At 38.5% G+C, this 21,854-nt stretch overlaps 1 long non-coding RNA gene across 1 annotated transcript; it reads left to right on the forward strand.

Annotated features, from left to right (window-relative positions):
• The first annotated feature begins 9,719 nt into the window (after positions 1–9,719).
• LOC135721868 (uncharacterized) lies at positions 9,720–12,605 on the forward strand. The gene is made up of 5 exons (XR_010521622.2): positions 9,720–9,787; positions 10,375–10,434; positions 10,542–10,632; positions 10,731–10,810; positions 11,189–12,605. It is a non-coding gene; the product is annotated as an uncharacterized lncRNA (long non-coding RNA).
• The last annotated feature ends 9,249 nt before the right edge of the window (positions 12,606–21,854 follow it).

Consider the following 21,854-nt stretch of genomic DNA (forward strand, 5'->3'; position numbering starts at 1 on the left):
CGGATTTGAACTATGGTCGGGCCTACGCCAAAGAACTATACTGTGTTGTATTCCAGCCTTGGTTGCTAACTACTGTTAAATAAACTCATATCAATTCTTAACCTATCTTCGAGTCTTTCTGGTAGAAAATGTATACTTTAAACAAACAACAGAAGGTAGAAACTTGAGTTTGTTAACCTATAATTGATAACAGCCACTTCACTTAATTTCCAATGTACAATAACATTTAAAGAAACTACAGAAAGTGGCAGCTACAGTGTTGTAAACTTTTTTTTGAAGTACTTTCTCTTGCCCGTAGAATATGCTTTGGACAAAGTACAGAAAGTGTAAACTTCAGTTTAACTTATCATTGATAACAGCCACTTGACTTATTTTTCAACATACAAAAACTTGAAGCTGCCACTGTTGTGGTTTTCCTTTTCTTCAAATAAAACAATCTTCAGTCTTAGGTTTTGATTTCAAAGATGGACTTTATTGTTAGCGAAATAAAGCCGTGAGGAGATCTTGCAAGATCCACTGGCTTCTTCTGGCACCATGGCTGATATATATATATGCTTTGGGTCCCTCCCCTCCATGTTTAAAACAATATAGGATTTGTAACCACATGACATTCCTCAGACCAGTGTCTCCTTCCCATGACCTATTTGACCCTTGGCTATTCTTAAAACCCTTTTTGCCCTTTGACATGAAACCTGAATACACACAGCTGGCTCTTAAATACACACAGATGTTTCTTAAACTCCTGACGTTGGATTATAATGGTAAAGTCCTGATGCACATATTTGGATTAAAATAAACTACTTCATAATCCCCGCTCTGAGGCTTACCTAGCCTCATTTCTGTTTATTTATTTTAATCCGGAGTGCTGTTTCATAATTCAGTGTCTCAATTGTTACTATCTTGTGGCTAAAGAAAGCCACTATACATTATCAATTACCAAATTATGCCACAGCACTTCGAACCATGGAACTTAAGAACAAACGTCTTTCCATTCTCATTTTGTCTTGAATGTAAAAGTAAAAGAACTTAAGTCCTAAACAATTGGTTCTGCGCTTACAGTTATCATTATAGCTATGTAAAGTATATGATAAAACGCCGTAAACGCGAAGTCAAAATTAATGAATCCAAGTAAAAAATAATAAAAACAAAAGGAAAGTCTACATAATAAACACAAATTAAATGTTAAAAATTCAATATTCAAATTCAAACCGAGTAAATATAACTAATTGATACTAAATTGAAGCATAAAACTCAAAATTAAGTATAATAAACAAGTATAAATGTAAGTTAATTCAAATAAACAAAGTAAAGAGAAATAACCAATAATAAAACATAATATAATAAACACAAATGAATGTAGATTAACTCAAATAACACAAGTAAATGTGATCCACTAATATACTAAGTAAAGGTTTCAACACAAATTAAAGTGGAGTACTCCAAATAAAACAAGTAAATGTAAATAACCAATAATAAACTAAGTAAAGATTGCATAATACACACATAAATGTAATTAATTCAAATAAAACTAGTAAATGGAAATAACCAATAATACAACTAAGTAAAGCATGCATAATAATTCTTGATAACAATTTAAATGAATGTTTTTTTTTTAATCTTCGTCTCCCTCCTCATCAGAGGTGCTTGAATTCTCATTTACTAGTTGTAAATTCATTACTGTTTTGTAAAGCAGATCTTGATAGTATACAGATTGATTATTTTGTGATTTCAATTTCCTATCATCTTGATATCTCAGCACTTCCATTTGTTTAACTGTGGCTTTGATAATGAAGACTTTTAATAAGGGTATTACACAACAAAATAATAGTCCTCCAATGCTGCTTGCTACTCCCAAGAATATACCTAATTTTGCGAACCAAGCTCCCCATGCTCCTAGTTTTAAATCGAACCAATCCCATATTTTCTCGTCCCTTCCTGCATTGTTTTCCATTTCTATTTGTAAGTCTTTGAGTTTCGCCATGGCTTTTGTAAATGTACCTTCTGGTGAAGTATTATTAGGAATAAATGTACAACATTGATTTCCAAATAAAATACACACTCCATTTTTGTCTGCTAATATCCAATTTAGAGCAAGTCTATTCTGCCATGTCATTTTACTTGTTGCATCTAGTTGTTCTCCTAACGACATCAAAGCCTCATTGGTGTGATTAATGAATCTTTGCTGATTATAATATATGTAATTTATCCATTCTGTATTTTTATTTTGCGAAATCCAAATAAATATTGATTCAAAACCTGATTTCACTTCATCTCTAGCCTTGAATTGATTTGGTACCCCTCTTGGTTGACCTATTGAGTCTAAATATATTTTAGGATCTGGTTCGTAACTTCTCTTAACTCTATGGTTACTTGTGTCCTTTTTCTCTTATTATCAAAATCCCATTCTATTATTTGAATTTCCTGTATTAGTCGTACTCTTGTACATGTTCCTTTCCATCCTTTTGGCAAAAACGGTAAAAGTTTTCTATGGCCACAAACCCAGAAAAAATCTGCTATTGCTTGTGTTTGATCTTTATAGGTATCCGCATCAGGTAATGCTATAGTTTGATTTTCACAGGTTTTTTCTGGAACTATTTTCTTTCCCTTTCTTATTCCTGATGACCTAATCTTAGGAATCGCCGGCCTGTCGAAGTTTTGTTTTATCTATGGTCCAAATTACTTTGCATTTTCCTTTAAATTGTCCCATATTAATATCCCCTGTGGTTTTTACAAAGCACTCATATTCCTTACTATAATCTATGGTGTACCATTGTGGAATCTCTATTTTTTGATTATTTTGTATTTGCATAATTTTGGATATATCAATACATTTACATCTAGCTGCTAATTGTCGTATGTGTCGATACATAAGTCTGTCTTTGGCATTACTTAGAAAACCCAAACATTCTGCTGGACAAGTAGGTTTAAGCATTTTCATATTACAATAGAGTTGTTACGACCGCGGACAGAGGAGTGAAGACCAGGTAAGAGTGAATCCATTTGCAGTAATACTTTTAATAATAAACGACGTAGCACAAAAACAAACACTGGAAAACACTACACACGGTGACACGTAACAAAAACAATGAACCGTAACAAACAGGTGAACAGGAAAGTGACTAAATACATGACAATGACCAATAGGAGAACTGAAACAATAATAAACAGATACAAGACACCTGAGACAATTAAATGAAACCATGGTAACAAATGATGGGGTGGAGACATAAACAAGGCAAGACAGACGGGCAAATAATAATACAAGAAGTCAAACACAACAGTCAAAGACATAACCCTAACAGTACCCCCCCCTTAAAGGACGGCTACCAGACGGACAAAGACAATAGTCCAGGTGGGAGGTGGAGCGGAGGCGGAACGGGGGAGGGATGGAGGGCCAACAAACCATAACGCCAGCGACCACAACTGAGTCCAAGGCGGGGCCGCGGGCGGAGGCTGAGTCCAAGGCGGGGCCGCGGGCGGAGGCTGAGTCCAAGGCGGGGCCGCGGGCGGAGGCTGAGTCCAAGGCGGGGCCGCGGGCGGAGGCTGAGTCCAAACCAGAGACCAGAGCCGAGATGTAACCCATGGTGGTGCTGGTGGAGCTCGGTACCTGGAAACAAGGACAGGTAAGAGAGAAGCTCGCAAAGACAGGGAAGCATGACCCATGGACAACACAGAGAAACTGGTTAGTTCAGGTATACGTAACTTGAGCCAGGCAAAGAGTTCATGGAACCTGGGAGTTGCCATCTTGGACCAGGCAGAGTGTTCATCATTGGCCATATTAGACAAGGCACAGAGTTCATAAGTGGTCAATGTGGACAAGGCAGAAAGTTCAACAGCAGCCACACCAAGCAGGGCAGAGAGTCTATAAGGCTCGGAAGGAACCATGTCAGCCAACACACTGGAGACCTGACACTCGTAAATAACCCTCTCAGCATCAATAGAGAACTCGGACAGTTCAGATACAGGCTTTGTAGTTGTGAGAATAGATGACACAGGTTCAAACTCCTCAGCGGTGACAGGGTGTTCAGGGAACTCGAGCACATGAGTCTGAGAGATCTTCTGTGAATCAGAGGAACAAAAAACAGCCCAAACACAACACACAGCCAGTGCAAATACAGAAGATTCAAAAATTCAATAGAATTGTTTAAGTCAAGAGTCTCAGAGAATTCAAAAGAATCTAATCTTTCCACCTCTTTGTGGGGTTCAGGTAAGTTTTCTGAATCATTTGATTCACTGTGCGATTCATTTGGCAGTTCATCTGGCAATTCCTTAGATGACTCACTGGGCTCAGATTCAAGGGTTTGGGACTCCTTCAAAGCCATCAGGTGAGGTGACTCAAAAATCTCACTTGACTCAAAAATCTCACTTGACTCAAAAATCTCACTTGACTCAAAAATCTCACTTGACTCAGAGAGTACCTGTTGTTTAAGTTCGGGCCATCCAGTTGAGTTAGGGAGTTCAGGTGTTTCAGGTTCGACTCCTCCAGACCCAACAGACAGATCAGACGACTTGGGTTCAAAAACCTGTAAGAGTTCCTGTTGAACGGAAGAGCAAAACACAGTACCACCAGTAGACACAGGTATGGACACAGGAGGTTTAAATAGTTCTAAAGACTCAGTCAAATTGGATGATTCGAAAGAGTCGAATCTTTCCGCCGATTCAAAAGATTCTGGAAGATTCATTGAGTCACTTGTCTGAATCGGTTCCTTTGAACCGGACAATTCACTTAGTTCGTTAGGGTTCAATGACTCGATTATCTTGAACGATCTGCTCGAGGAAACGAGCGGAATACCGGCCGCTCGAACCGATGTCATCTGGTTGTCCGCTAAACTGGAAACTAGGCGATTACTACGAGCTCTCGACGGGTCTATCGGATTGATAACTGAGTCGTATACAGGCTCGGATATGGCGTCAGCCATCTTGAAATCGGGTTGCATGAGCATAGCAGGTAACACTGTCTTTCGCCTCCTCCGGCTACGTGAACTACGCGACGGTCTCACGCCTACCGGCTCGAGATGCGTGACAACCCCTTGTTTAGTTGTGGCGGCCATCTTGTCGGAAGACTCAGGCGTGATCCACGCAGACCACCGGCTACGCGTGGCGAGATAACGGGTAAAATCCCAGAAGTCCAAGGCCTCCAGCCCGATTATCTCCTGCTGAGGCAAAGGATCGTCCAGGCAGTGGTTAAACCAAATCTTTAGTTCCGTTTCATTAAGTCGCAGGCCACGGGAATAAGTCCAGAACATCTGGGCGAAGCAACTCACAGATTGACCCTGCTGTCGAAGGGAAGCTAAAGCCGTGCGTCTCTCTCTCCATTCCATCTCCGATGAGGGAGGAACAATACTCAGACCACCACCGCTCTGATGAAGCATACTGAGTTCCGGAAGCACACGAGAACTAGGGATTACTGCTGGATCCTGTTTTGGACGGTTCATTCTGTTACGACCGCGGACAGAGGAGTGAAGACCAGGTAAGAGTGAATCCATTTGCAGTAATACTTTTAATAATAAACGACGTAGCACAAAAACAAACACTGGAAAACACTACACACGGTGACACGTAACAAAAACAATGAACCGTAACAAACAGGTGAACAGGAAGTCACTAAATACATGACAATGACCAATAGGAGAACTGAAACAATAATAAACAGATACAAGACACCTGAGACAATTAAATGAAACCATGGTAACAAATGATGGGGTGGAGACATAAACAAGGCAAGACAGATGGGCAAATAATAATACAAGAAGTCAAACACAACAGTCAAAGACATAACCCTAACAAGAGTCTATTCATCTCGGCACATTTCTCAAAATTAAATGGATTTGGTACTATTATTACTTGGCTTGCAGGTGATTTAGAACAAAATAGGCAGTTTTTTCCTTGTATGTCTGTTGCTGTAAAGGTTGCCCATTCATACCATTGATTACTTTGTGCCGTTTCCCATAAAATATCTAGTTGGATATCCTCCTCATACATGTTGTAATCGTCCTCAATGTTTCTCCTTTGTTTTCCACTCAGTGTCAGTTCAGTTGTATTTGCAATTGTATTGTTCCTAGGTTCCTTTGTGGGTGCAAAAGTTAATTGCTGGGATGTGTGATTGAGCGTTTGTGTTAAGGGTAGTAAAGTTGATGACAGGGCCATGTGACTGAGATTTTGTGTTGGTGCAAGTGATGTTGGCTGAAAGGAGGTGTGATTAAAAGTCTTTGTGGTTGCAAGTGACGGTGATGTAAGGGATGTATCGTTCAAAGTCTGTGTTATGGCAGGTGAAATTGATGTCCAGGATGTGTGATTAAATATCTGTGCTGTTCCAGGTGAAGTTAATGACAGGGAAGTATGCTTCAGAATCGGAGTTACAGGTGTTGGAGTCCATGGCGTGGTGGTGTGATTCTGAACTTGAATGGTTGGTGTCGTTGTGTGGTCCGTAGCATGAATTGGCCACAAGCATATGAGGATCAGGCATGTTGTCAGATGTGTTCTGTCCATTGTCATTTCCTGATGCCACACCTTGTGTCTCATTGCTTTTATCCGTCGATGGTTCTTGGTTGTTTGTTCCAAGGCTGTCCTTTCCGGTCTCTGGCTTTTCTGTATGAGCTTTGGTGCAGTGGTTCAAGTGATACCACGTGTTGCTGCCTTCCACTCGAAATGCTGTTGGGGTAGCGGCCACTACTTTATAGGGTCCCTCCCTTCTGGCCTGGTTCCATTTCCTTCTGAATACCCTCAGATAGACGTGATCCCCTGGGGCAATTGCGCATGTGGTCTCCGTCTCCTCACACGACTGCTTTCTTTTTTCCTGCACATAAATAGCCTTATGGATAGCAGTTAGTTTTTTCATGTATGACCTTAATTCCATTTGCAATTGTTCTAATGGAGGACCCGAGTATGGGCCTCTACAATATGGAGCGGGCATAGGTCGACCTGTAAGCATTTCATACGGTGTTAGATGTGTATTTCTGTTAGTTTGCATGCGATAGCTCATTAGTGCTAGAGGTAAAGCATCCACCCAGTTAAGTTTAGTACTTGCACATATTTTATTGAGTTTTGCTTTGATGATCCCATTGGCTTTTTCTACCATTCCTTGAGATTGTGGACGATAAACACATCCTAATCTTTGCTTTATTCTTAAATGTTGTAGTACTTGTTTTACTGTTTTTTGAATAAACGCAGATCCATTGTCTGAACTTACTTCTGATGGTATCCCGAATCTAGGAATAACCTCTCTTCCGACGGTACAGCTTCCACCCAGCGACTAAATCTACAAATAACAACAAGCATATATTTCTTACACTGCACTCTCTTGATCATATCCACATAATCCATCACCAAGTGTTTAAAAGGACCCTCTGGTACCGGAATATGACCTATTGGCGTTGTTATTCCTTTTCTGACATTGTATTTAGCACACACTTCACATGTTGACAAAAATTCCTCTACAGTTGCATACAAATATGGAGACCAATACCCTTGTTCTTTAATCTTCCTAATCACTTCTGCTCTGGCACAATGATCAAATCCATGTGCATCTGGGATTAGAATATTCAACAGTGCGGTTGGTGCAACAATGTGACCTTCATGAGACCTCCAAATGTTTTGGGAGTCTTTTGTAGCCTCTCTTCTCACTGCATGAAAAGAGCTGTATACGGACAAATACGGAATGGGAAATCCCTGCTAAACTTTAGGTTTGCCAGATTTTTGAGGCAGAGTGCTTGGAAAGGTAATACACCAAAGTAAACCCGTGAAACATCCAGAAACCTTACGTTTGTGGATGTATAAAGGAACTGGTGGAAGTTTCCAGGAATCCTTACAGCTGGTTGTGAGGAGCGGTGGGTGTGAGGTGTGAACGGCTTTTTATATGTTAATGACCCACAGGTAGAGGTGTCTTCTTTGTTTTCAGAGCTGAGTGGGGTGGGGGGTTAACCATGTCTCTTTAAGACAGCACATACAGTATTGTGGTACATAAAAACTGTGTTTTCTAAATATGTTTATTATTAATATAATTTAATTAGTCTATTTAAGAAACTAAGCATCATTCAAAATAACTAAAATTCAATGGACACAATTATCATTTTAATGTGTGAAAATTATGTCTCTGACTCAAGAGAAATGCAACAAATATTATTTCAGAATATATATTTCCAACACTTTGAAAACATGTCTCCAACTGCCCTAGGTCAGAATATCGTGCACGTATGTCTCAATGCTGCATACATCGTTTAAAAGAAGCCGTTCAAATGACATCATGTAACTCATTTTTGCTAGCTAGGATGTTGATAAATTAGTCAGTGAAATGTAAAGCTGCTTATTTTTGCTGATGTCTCATGATTTGAAGTTCATTGTTTCTATTGTTATTATAATTCTACCCTAACATTTCATTAAATCTTTTAAAATAGAAACAAAAATATCAATAGACAGGTCCATAATCTAAAAGACAGTCTTTCACATGTGGATGCAAAACATGTTGGGTGAAACAGACTGACAAACTCGGGTAAACATATCTGCAGATACCTGTCAGCTACTGTACTTCTAGTCCAGAGGTGCCCAAAGTTGGCCCACAAAAGACCTTAAATTTTTTTATGTTTCATGCATATTTGAAGGTGTATAAAATGCATCACAAAACCTAATGAACTCGGGTACTATAGGCTAAAAATGAAGAGGTTGCGGCAGTGGCACACAGAGAAAAGGATATTTAAAATTGATTGGCAAAACGATTTCTTTTTTCTACAAAAAGCCTTGGAAAATAAAACTGCATTAGTTATGCATAAACAGAGTAATGTTTGCTTATTTATTTTTAAAATATTAGAAAATTATAAATTAGGGGTTATCAGGGCAACTTTAATTTTAATATAACACAACAACATTTACTTTTGGCCCACGGCCCTCAGTCAGGTTTGGCCCTTGTAAGGAAAATGTTCGGGCACCAATGAATGTTCTAGTCTATCTGAGGAGGTAACTTTTAGCATATGATAATGCATGCTTCCACAAAGTCAGACCACATATTATAATGTTTGTCTTCAATCAATCAATTTAAACAAAAGAGATGGGGACTTTATAATATAATAAGGGTCCATATATCACAGTGAAAAAAGACATACATGTATTTTTACTTTAACATGAACTAATGCTGAGTTACAGCATATCCTAATAATAAACTATTGAAGAGTCATCATTAACTACGACATGTTTTTCATTGTTAGTTAATGCAGTCATTTACAATAAATTAATTTGAGTTCATGTTGTAGTTAAGTAAGTTCAGTAAGTTACATGTCTTAACTCAGCATTAGTTTATATTTACTAATATTTAAGTAAGAATTCATTTAGGTATACGTTCAATGTTTCCAATGATGAGCAGTTAATCCACTAAACCCAGAGATAATTCCTGAGGCATGTTTAAAGAGTTTTGTATTTCATCAAGAAGGTGCTGCTGATTCACAAAGATTTTATATTTAAGAAAATCTGAGCATCATTCCAAATAACTGTTAACATGTTTGTCAACTAAACATGTTTTGTAAACGTAATAAACTTTATAAAAATATTTTTTTATTTTTTATTAATAATCAAGTATAAAGAACAATGCATAGTGTGAAAACGCGGATTATAAAAAGTATATTAAAGAAAAGGACTACATTTCCCAGAATGCACCTGCACCTACTCATCTGCCCACTCGCCCCCACCCTTCAGGTGTGACTGCTCAACCTATGGGCTTGACGGGAAAATTCAAAATCGCGAACCGTTACTGCCTGGACTACTCCGTCTCTTATTTGTTTGTTTGCTCATCAACAGTAAGGTAAGTTTGATTTAATTCATTTGTCTGCATCGCGCTGATCGGTTGCCTATTTGTTCATATTATGTTATTTACTATGATTCGTTTTTGTCTTTATACTAGAACTGTTTGAATTTAAACCACAAACAGTAAAACATTAAGGTTATACGTGGTACACAGCGGTAAACATGAGGTTAAAAATACGCGAAGTAACATTCAAACCGGGCTGTTAAAAGAATCAATTCGATGTTTAAATTTTTAAAAACAAAACTTTAAAGAAGCCAAGATGAGACGTTATTTGCTTAAAACAAACAAAACAACAGTAACTCGTGTGTTTGAAATGTTAGCAGCTAGCAAGTGTCTCTCTGCTATTTTAAATGGTACTGACGATCTTTTGTTGTTTTAAAAGCTCATTCAGTTCTGGTAGATGCTGCTTATTTTTCAAGACTGTTTTAATAGCTTTATATTGATTTGTAACAAAGCCAGCTTCACTTTAAGAGAACCTAGATGCTAATTGTAAAGAAGCTTGGAGTCATAATATATTTAAACGTTATATGTTTGCTGTTCTTCATCTTTTTAAATATGAAGTCTATTCATGTTTGTGTTTACAGAGGTCATGTACACTGTGGTCAACTTTGTGGACGATGAAGAGGTTTCTGGGTAAAGCTGATGTATGTTTAATCATTCAATGATTACATTAAATTAAAATCAAACATGTTAAATAGTAAACGGATGTATTGTGATATGTGATTTTGATTTTTAATTCTGTGTTTGCCAGAGAAATATAATGAAGTAACAGTGAAAGCTAAAACATCAGACTGATCCAGACACTGAAGAAATTGATGTCACTGCAATCTGGCCAAAATGATGTAAGTTTAATAATTAAATTATTAAATTAAAGAGGTTAAATCGTAAATAGATGTGTTATGATGTATGTGATTCTATTTTTTTATTCTGTGTTTGATAGACAACTATATTGAAGTAGCCTACTGTAATGAAGCTGCAGAACAACACAGAGACTCTGAGGACATCAACACAGAAAATTAAGTAAGAAGATTTATGAAGTATTATGAAGTTCTTTGATCATATATTGTTGTATCTTTTGTACAGTTTAATGCAGTGGTTCTTAACGTTATTCCTGGAGGCCCACTGCTCTGCACATTTTGTATGTCTCCCTTATTTAACACACCTGATTCAAATCATCAGCTCATTAGAAGGGATCTCCATGAACTGAACTACGTCTGTCAGATAAAAGAGATATACAAAACATGCAGGGCAGTGGGCCTCCAGGAATTACGTTAAGAACCACTGGTTTAATGTTAACTTTCTAAAATGTACAACTTTAATTCTATGTCATTTGATTTGTCGTGTGTATGTGTATTAGTATTATGCCAAATACTTATATGTACTTTTATATTTCCAAAGGGCTCCAAAGAGATGTCTGTCCAGATGAGGGTGCATCAACGTTACCTTTGCTGACAAGTATATGCTTTACAATGTAAAACCTAACAGTTAACTTAACTCAAACCATTTAGGGAAATCGGTTGCCTTAACCCATTAAGTTTAAAAAAAAACATACATTTGAGTACTGTGAACTTAAGTCTTGTGCAATAATGCACTTATATTTAGTTAGTGTGAACTTAAATATAAGTGCATAACTGCATGTGACTCAATTTGTTTAAGTTCACAGTACTCAAATCTATGTGTTTTAAAACTTAAATGGTTTAATGCAACCGGTTTTCTTAAATGGTTTGAGTTTAGTTAACTTTTAGGTTTTACAGTGAGAAATTCTTGAATAATTCCAAGACAGAGCTCTGCAATTGTATCTACACTGCAAAAAATCAGTTTCTAACTTAGGATTTTTATCTTGTTTTTAGTAGAAAATCTAAAAATTCTTAAATCAAGATGTATTTTCTTGATGAGCAAAATTACCTAAGAAAATGTCTAGTTTTTAGACAAAAATATACAATTTAAGTAAATTTGTGCCTAAACAAGCAAAAATATCTAACAATGGGGTGAGAAAATTGTGCTTGAATTAAGTTTTTAAGAAAAAAGAAAACTTAAGATTTTTTCAGATATTTTAGCTTGTTTTAAGCACAAATTCACTTAAATTGTGTGCATTTATTTATTTTGTCTAAAACTAGACTTATTTTCTTAGGTCATTTTGTTCATCAAGAAAAAGCATTTTATTTAAATAATATTTCTACTGAAAACGAGACAAAAATACTATGTAAGAAAGTCATTATTTTGCAGTGTAGGACTGATTTCTTGAACAACAACTATATTGATCTTGCTTTATTTTATTTAGATATTTACTACATTACAGTGGCAGCTGGTGACTTCTTTTTTTGTGAGCACTCGATGCAAAGTTTGTCACAACATGTATATAGCCAGTCATTTGTGTGGTTCAAAATATGTGTTCTGCGTGTATGTGCATCACGTGTTTTGACTAAACCCGTGATGCACATGGTTTACATGAAGCAACAAACACATTTTAAAAACACAAGCAACACACATGACACTCCGAACACTTATTTTGAATTTGCACCCCTCGGATGAGCAGTCACGAGCCGCCACTGCTACATTACATTGTACTGCTTTGAATGTAATTTTTATTGTTGCTTTTATTTTGTTTTATTTTACTCTAATATTGCTTTCTCTGTCTGTATATTTATGAGTTTAAATAGTATTGTTTATGTATGCAACTTTTAATATTTGTGTATAATATTATTTTGTTATTGTGACAATTGTGAATTGTTCAGTTTTTTATTAAATAAACATTTCAAACTCAATTCAAGTTTTTTATTTTACATAAGGGTTTTGGGGTGTATATGAATATAAATATGAATATATATATATATATATATATATATATATATATATATATATATATATTAGTGGGGGGGTTTGTAGTCTATCTGCATAGCAGGCAAATAACCAATCAAGTCACTAAGCTATGAGGGCTTGGGTGGGCTTAATACAAAGTGTAACCAATCAAATGATCTCAACTGGAAAGTTTCAAAGTTGTGTCCCAATAGTTGTCAGAGTTTTGGGAGGGGGTTTTAAAAGCAACCAATCAGTGTTGAGATTAAACACCAATGGAGACACTAGAATTGTGCAAAGGTGTGGAATCCCAGTACCTCTGCAGGTGTGAAAATGTCCCCTGAAAAAAACTTCAATGGGATTATTTGCCATGGCAACAAATGGCTGCATGTACCACAGGAATATCCCATCAGCAAGATACATCCGAATTGGTATCATTACGGGAGTTTCCATAACTTGGTGGAATTAGAAGTTTACCCTCAGTGGAACTAGTAGATACATCCGAAAATCAGTGGTGTTTACAGGAGTTTCCTAGTACGGATACACCTCTTTTCATGCAGTGTCTGTGCCACATAGATTGCTCATACGGTCCTGCCTGTTGCTGAATCCGAGCAATATCATCTATGGTTGGATTGGGTTCTATAAGAACTTCTGGAGCTATTATTGCCACCTGACACCCGGAGGCTTTTTTAGCCTCTGAATCTGCTGCATTATTACCTTTGATGGCAAAATTATTGCCTTTTTTGTGAGCTTGACATTTGATAATGGCTAATCTTTTTGGCAACATCATAGCAGAAATTAATTCAACTATCTGTTCAGCATGTTGAATGGGAGTTCCATCACTTCTTTTAAAACCTCTTTGTTTCCATACTGCCCCAAAAAAGTGGCTGACGCCGTGTGCATAGGCTGAGTCACTAAATATGTTTGCTGTTTGTCCTTTTGCCAATTTACATGCTGCTGTAAGAGCTTTTAATTCTGCTAATTGAGCAGAACATGGCTGGGTGCAGTATTGGGACAGTATGGGCACAAAGTCTTCTCCCTCTTTTTTCACTACTGCATAACCAGTGTGAATTCCTAAATGATCTCTGAAACTGGACCCATCTACAAAGTATGTGACATCCGCTTCAGTAATTGGAGTAGATTCAAGATCCGGTCGTAACCTGGTGAATGCTAATGAGTTAGCAACACATTCATGTGGCTCACCTTCATAAGCCAAAGGAATCAACTCTGCAGGATAAACTGTATTACACCGTTTAATTGTAATATCTGGATGTGTTAGTAGCAATGAATATGCCAAAGTACGGGCTTGTGTCAAAACAAATTTCCCTTGTTCAATTAATTCTGCAATTTTGTGATGAGTATATATGATAACTGGGTATCCCATAGTTATTGTAGATGCTTTTCCATATGTCTGAAATACTGCTGCAAGACCTTGTCGATAACAAGGTGGATACCCTTGTGCTACATTGTCTAGTTTGGTGCTATAGTATGCTATTGGTTGTTTTTTCCTACCACTGCAGGTTTCTTGCATTAATACTGCAGAAGCATATCCATCAGCTCTGTTGGCAACAAACAGGTGGAAGGGTTTGGTATAATCAGGTGTACTTAAAACAGGTGATTTTTGTAGTTCCTGTTTAATCAATTCAAATGCTGCTAATGCATCTGCATTCCAACTTAAGGGGGCATTGAGATTTTGTAACCCTGCCTGTTTCATTATGTCTCTCAATGGTGCTGTTTTGATTGCATAATCTTCTATCCAATCAGCATTGAAACCTGTCATTCCTAAAAAAGTCATCATCTGTCCTACTTTTTGTGGCAATGGTGCTTTACTTATGCCTTCTAGGTGTGCTGGGGCTATGGCCTTTGTGCCATTTGAGATTTACCGCCCTAAATATTCCACCTGTGGCTGGCAATATTGTAGTTTGGTTTTGGATACTTTGTGACCTCCTTGAGCTAGTTTAGTAAGTACCTTTATTGAGTCTCTATGGCATTGTTCTAGTGATGTTGCACAAATCATCAAATCAACCATGTATTGCAGCAAAGTGCTGTCTATCATGAGATCTTCCAAATCAGCTTTAAGTAATTGGTTAAATATTGTGAGCGACTGCTTAAAACCCATGGGTAATTTTGCATATGAATATTGTTTACCAGCATAAGTAAATGCAAACAGATGTCTACTTTCCTCAGCAATTGGTATGCTGAAGAATGCAGAACATAGATCAATCACAGTGAAGTATTTGGCATCAGGGGGGACATTTGTTAGCAGAGTGTGTGGGTTTGGCACATCAATCGGACTATCCTCTACTATGTCATTTATTGCTCGTAGGTCATGTACCAGGCGCCATTTATTTTTGTTTGCTTTAATTACAGGATAAATTGGCGTGTTACAATAGCTGTTTGTTTCAAACAGTACTCCTGCTTTCACTAGTCCTTCAATGGTATCTTTTATGCCTAATTCAGCCTCTGGGCGTAACGGGTATTGTGCTTTCCTAGGAAGGCATGCATTTGGCTTAAGCTTTACTTTGACTGGGCTGGCTGATTTGACCAAACCTACATCTGTTTCATATTTTGACCATAGCTCTGTTGGGACTTGTCGTTCTACATCTTGCAGTAACTCAGCATAAAAACTCTCCTCTGTTTCAGGCATTGACATCATTTGAATTTGTTCCTGTTTGTTAATCATTATTTCCTGAGGAACACCTAATAAAGAAGTTCCATACAGTATTTGAATGTAATTTTTATCAGCTGAATGAAAATTAATGGATTGTCAGTTGTCTCCCACTGACTTTGTGTAGCCTTTTTTAGCATAGGCCCAATATCTTTTGTTTTCCAATTTTTTCCTACATATAAAGATATATGTGGTACAGAATCTGTTACATTGAACCATTGCTTTGTAAAGTCCTTCTCACTTACGGTTATAGCGGCTCCCTGTTTACCTATTATGATAGAATGTGAAATCAATTGAATTTTTTGCCCTTCAGTTTCTTCCTGCCATTTCGTTTCAAATTCTGTATTTCTTAAAAGGTCATACATCATTGTACAATGGAACTGAGATTTTGGTATTTGTGCATCAGGAATCTGTGCTTCAATGAATTTACCCAATTTATCAAATGCTTGTTTCACATCATTCTCTATCTGTCCTAACCAGTACACATTAGCTTTTGGCTCAGAGATCATCATTTGAGTTCCTTTTATGTCCACATACACTCCCTCTGCAGAACACCAAATTTTAAGACCTAATTTGCACAATGCATCTCTTCCTAAAAGGTTAATAGGAGTCTGGTTTGATATCAGGATGGGTAAGGTCACACGGTTATTTTTAGTTTGTAGACAAATCGGAGCGGTCATTGGAATTAACTGTGTTTGTCCCGAGAATCCTATTGTCTTTCCAAATTTGCCAGACATGGGGAGATGTGATGCATAATTTGAATTTACACATGTATAAACCGCTCCTGTGTCTACCATCATGGGTATGCTTTTTCCCTCTACTTCAACCTGTAAAATTGGTTCTTGATTTCAGATTCAGATTCATTCTTTATTGTCTCCGTTAGAGGAAATTTGTTTTCACAGATTGTACCCATCACATTCAACACATAATACACACATATAACACCAACAGGTTACACATTTAATGAATTAAGAGCTTTTATGGCTACAGGAACAAAACTTTTTCCCAGACGCGTTTTTTTGTATGGTAGTTGTCTGTATCTACGGCCTGAAGGAAGGAGAGATTTGCATTAGGGGTTAAAATTGGTAACTGTCTCTCCCCAATAGGATTCTCTGGGCATCTCTAAAAATCTTGGTTTGTACCTACCCAGGGTTTCACAGGACCTCGTACAGACCCCTGCCAATTGTTCCCCCTTCTTCCCCTCGAGGGCTGAGTCCAAGGGTTTGTGTAGCAGTTTCTTTTAATATGTCCCTTCTGGCCACACCCCCAACACACTCCTTCAGGATCTCCAAAACCTCTGCCTCTCTCATCCCCTTGTGGTAGATTTCTTTTCCACTGCATCGGCCCTGGCTGCTGAGCGTATACATTGATGATGGGTACGGGGGTCTGGTGTGCATTAGAAGGGTTTGTTGTGGGCGGAGTCTGCTGGACAGCTGGTGGAGGAGAATTCACAGGAGCCATCACTGACATCTGGTTGGGTATGTCTTTCTGTACTGCTGCTTGAATCTTTCTCTTGTTTTTGTTTGAAAGTTCTTCCAGTTGTAACTGTGTCAGTTTTCTTTGCAGTTCTTTCTCTTGTGTTTTCAGCTTTTGTTCATTTTTTCTGAATAAGTCCACAGCATGACACACGTGGTCACAAAACTCTTTGTGTGATTTAGAGTTTAGACCTACCACATCTTCTAGTTTGCTTTTTACAGTTTGTGGCATAGCATCCACTATGGCATTTCTAAACAGTGTTGTCATTAAAGGATCCCCCTCGGGGTCTCCCTCAGTCTCTTGTTTCCATCTCTTTAATTGTCTTTGAACATAAGTGATGGGATTCTCTGTTCCCCCCAGTTCCTCCCCCTTCAGTGCCTTGGGGTCGATTCTGGTTTCATATTCAGTTCGTAAAACTCGCCAAACGGCGGGGCGGTATGCATCAAAAACAATCCCATCCATATCGTAGGAATTAACGGCTCTGTGCAAGTTAGAGTCCTGAAGGATTTGATCAGTTTTTGCTCCCCCTACAATTCTCGCTAGGAGGGCTTTGATGTCTCCTACTGCAATCAGCTTCCCAGCTAATTCTTCCTCCAAAATTCTGATGAACTTACCAGCCCCCTCGTGGATGTCCGGGAGTCGGTTGACCAGGTTTTCTAAATCCTGTGACCCCCAGGGTACGTAGTTACCTTGAGCTCCTTTAATTAGAATGGGGAGCTGCTTTGTTAATGGTCTCAGTGATTTTTCTTCCCTGCGTGACCACTTTCCCTCATCAACCAGGGAGTCCGCTCCTCTTTCTCCCTCCCTGCTTGGTTCACATGTGACCTCAAACAAATATTCTTCTTCAGATTCTTCTTTTTCTGGTAAGCTTTCTTCTATAACCTGTTTTTTCGTGTCTACCTGCTCATATGGTTGTTTTTCACCAAAATGCTCACCACTATGATTTCCCTTATCTCATGTCATAATATTTTTTATTATAACAATTTATGATTTGCAAAAATAACTGTTGCATCTGTGTAGATTAGATAAGCAAAGTGTGTGCGCGTTGTGCACGCTATGGTCAAGCATGCGCCCTTAACATAGTATAATGAACCACGCGCAACGTGCCACTGACTTTTGACTAGTTTTTTTTGGTCAGTGGCGCAATTGTTTTTTGAAACTGCAAAATAGCATCAGGGATGGTTTGCGCCGGAACACGCCTCCTTTTTTGCGCTGAACCGCCCAGGGAGCGCAAGTTCATTCCCTAGTTTGCCGACGTGCGTCTGTGGAGGGAAAAACCCGCTGTGCGCCGGTGCAAAATACGAATGATACATGCGTCACTGACAAGTCAGTTGCGCTGGGTGCAAGATAGGGCCCACTATGTCATAACAGCCATGAAGTGAGGGTGCATTCAACATGTTCTGAAAGCACCTGTAAACCCCCTAGTGATCAAGATATTTGAGGCTATATATCTGCATTGCTTTATGTATTTACACCAAATTTGGTGGATGACATCTCACACATCACCCAACACACCATTTATTGTTTCAGCACAGCACCACCTCGTGGTCTCAAGATATGAAAAATTGCTTTTTTTGACTAAATCTATTGCACACTTAGATCTAAAATCATGACAGTCATCACCACCCCAGTACCGCTGCTTGCAGCTATATTTTTATTTTATTTTCCTTACAGAATTCCTTAACTAATTTACCGCTTATGTTATGTGCTCCGTCTGCTCTCAGGCTCTGCATTTTTCCTTGCCATTTTATCCACTCTTTTAAACAATTAACCACATTTGTTTCTAATGCTGTGGGCAATGCCCAAATCATTTTCATGCGCGTACAATTGTCATTTGCTAATAAAAAGTAGCAATTCTTGAGTTTTGTTTGTGGACGCAGGGGGCCAGCGAAATCAATGCTTACTTCCTGCCCTTTGTACTCCTTTGGCAACTCCCTTTCTGCAGCTGCCTTTGCTGTTATGAACTTCCTGCAAATTTCACATTTGAATTTCACTTTCCTGTATCTTGTCCTCCAATTTGATACTTTCATACCTCTTAACCTTAACTCAATCTGAATCATATTAAAGCTCGGATGGTTCAGGTCATCATGCATCATTTTGAACAATTTGGTCACTTCGGTTCGTTTTACACTGCCTATCAGTTTGTCTACCTCTCTGTTTCCTGTAGCAGCTTCAGTGTTTTGTTTTGTGTGGCTGACTTGGTGATAAAAATGTGTTTTCACCTTTGTTTAGAGCTCTGCAATCTTTCTCCACTGGTCTCCATGTGCCACTGGCTTACCACGTGCTGTGTGGAAACCATTTGCTTTCCACGTCTCTAACTCTTTGTTTATACCGTCTGCCACATATTCTGAATCACATGTCAAAACTATCTCTTTGTGGCCTAATTCGAGGGCTTTTTCTAAAGCTTTCTCGGCTGCCACTACTTCTGCTAACTGAGACGTTCCGGATATTTCACCACTTTGTGATGTTAGTAACTGTCCGTTTCTTTTGACTAAAAATCCCCACTTAATTTTTCCTCACTCCCGTCTGTGTAATACAGGGATGGGCCAGCATTTTCCTCCTTTATACCAAGGGGGCCAGAACCACCCGCACAATTTACATCATTCTTAATTTTCTTTATTAAAAAAAACACAATATACAATTAACCTGTCTTTAAAGATTTTAACTATAAAACTTAGCAATTATTTTAATTTTAAATTATAACTTTATTTTCAGTGGACGAGCATTTCAGATAAAACTTCTTAACTGCATTACTTTAACATCTGTAACAAGCAAGGCACTTTTAAATTAGTATAGAGGAGTTTCTCCTCCTGCCCTTAGAGAACAAAATTTTTTGAAATAAAATAACAAACAAAATTCAAAACAATATATATATATAAAAATGTTAATAACAATGTATTTCACCTTTCAAATCTGAGAGCAATTCTGGCCCGAATACGTCCCGTCACCCAAACCAGTGGCATTATTTTTAACCCGACTGGACCCGAATGTAAACTGACGTGTGTGCAGTCTGCAGCCCTGATGGCCTCGTAACGAATTTGGAGAGCTGCTCCATTTGTTTATATGACGATGACCGCTAAAATGTACATTTAAAAATATCTGACATGTCTGTCTCAACAAAAAATAACCTATTGCCAGCCACACAATGTCGCAAGCGCTCTTGGTAAACAGGGGAGGTTTGAAAAGGACATTGACACACACCTGCGAGAGTTCAGGGCTTCTCGAGTCCGTTCCGCAAAAACACATTAATTTTAAATAACCCGAGACCCGATTATTGTACCCGACCCGTGTCCGGGGCACGCGTAAAACTTGAAACCCGAACCTGATCGGATCTGGAGTCTGACCTCGACCTTTTCTTCACATAAGCCTAAACACAGGCCTATGCTTACTGTGACGATCCGCGGGACTCAGCGCCCCCTCCTGGTTGGGAGTATTTACGTCCTAATACAAAAATCATTATTTTAAAAGTATTTGTATAATGTGGTCCCGCGGGCCGTATTAAAATTTTCCCCGGGCCGTGTGCGGCCCTCGGGCCGCCAGTTGCCCATCCCTGGTGTAATATTTGGGGAGATGTTGATGAGTGTCATGGTATTTAGTTATTTTGTCTTTTTTGCTTTGTTTGATCATTCTCCAATTGAAATGATTGTCTCCTAAGATCAAATTCCACTGATCCCACCTATGTGAATGAATCCTTGCCTGGTTCATTACTAGGTTTTTCTTCAATCTTGCTAACTCACCTGCCAGCGAGTAAATGTTAATGGGTTGCTCTTTAGCCATTGCTTTGAGCTGCAGGAGTCGTTTTGAGACTGCTGCTAAAACCCTCTCTGACCCATTCTCGGGTCGATGTGAGTATACTTCCGGTCGCTGCTCGTGCAGCAGACCGTCGGCTCGTAGAGTTACGCATAACTTTTAATTGTATTTGTTTGTTGTTCGTTATTGTTTTTATGGACGCTTTTTATATTGTGAATACCTACTTTGGATTATACTCAGACAGTCCATGTTATATTGAGAGAATATTGTGCGCTTATATATGGTTACACATGAGGCTCATGACAGTTGATTAACTGGTGGAACATTGCTTTTACGATCGAAATGGATAACAAAAGACTTTTTTGGTCATTGGTCTTTTTACATTTTTTGGAGCACGTATTTTGTTTGCCAACTGGATATGATCTCCTGGAAAACACGCGACTTGCATATTCAAGAGATTTTCTGCTGCAGCTGCAATTCCACCCTTATCAGGCTACTGTTACAGAGACGATTCCAGAGGAAATAACACGTAAGAGGTCTGTCCAGAAGGAATCTTCTCAAAACAAGAAGGTAACGAGAAGGGGGAGGAAAAAGGGAGGAATACGAGCAAGACTTAAGCGGGAGAAATGTAAATATCCAGCGCTTCCATCAGTAATTATGACCAATGTTCGTTCTCTCCGAAACAAAATTGATGAACTGCAAGCTAACGTGAACCATATGCATCAATATAGGACTGCTTCCATTTTAGCATTTACTGAAACATGGTTAAACAAGAACGACAACGATGACACTTTAAGTATAGATGGCTTTGGAACTCCCTTAAGACTTGATCGGGACAGCGATTCCAAGGGCAAGCAGTGTGGTGGCGGTTTGTTTGTATGTAAACCCACGCTGGTGCTCAATGATCGTTGTAAGGGAAAAGTTATGCACCCCCGATATTGAACTCATGGCTGTATCATTACGCCCTTTTTATCTGCCCAGAGAATTTCCACAGCTTTTTTTATATTGGTTTATATATATCCGAAAGCGAATGCGACCATAGCCACAGAACATATTAAGAACATTTTAGACAGACTTGAATTAATATCTCCAGTCCAGACTCTCCCAAATTCATTCTGGGCGATTTTAATCACTGTGTGGCAGAAAAATCCTTGAAAGGTTTTTATCAGTATGTCACATGTACTACTCGCTTAGGGAAAATGTTGGATAAATGCTATGGCTCAATTTTAGGTGCATACAGATCTCTCGCTCTCCCACCACTTAGTTTTGCTGACCATGACACTATATTACTTGTACCAGCCTATCTGCCGGTTATAAGGAGGACCGAGAAGGTTGTAAAGACTTTTAAACTGTGGACTAATGATAGCATTGAAA

Source organism: Paramisgurnus dabryanus, chromosome 9, assembly GCF_030506205.2.
Source record: "Paramisgurnus dabryanus chromosome 9, PD_genome_1.1, whole genome shotgun sequence".
NCBI lineage: Eukaryota > Metazoa > Chordata > Actinopteri > Cypriniformes > Cobitidae > Paramisgurnus > Paramisgurnus dabryanus.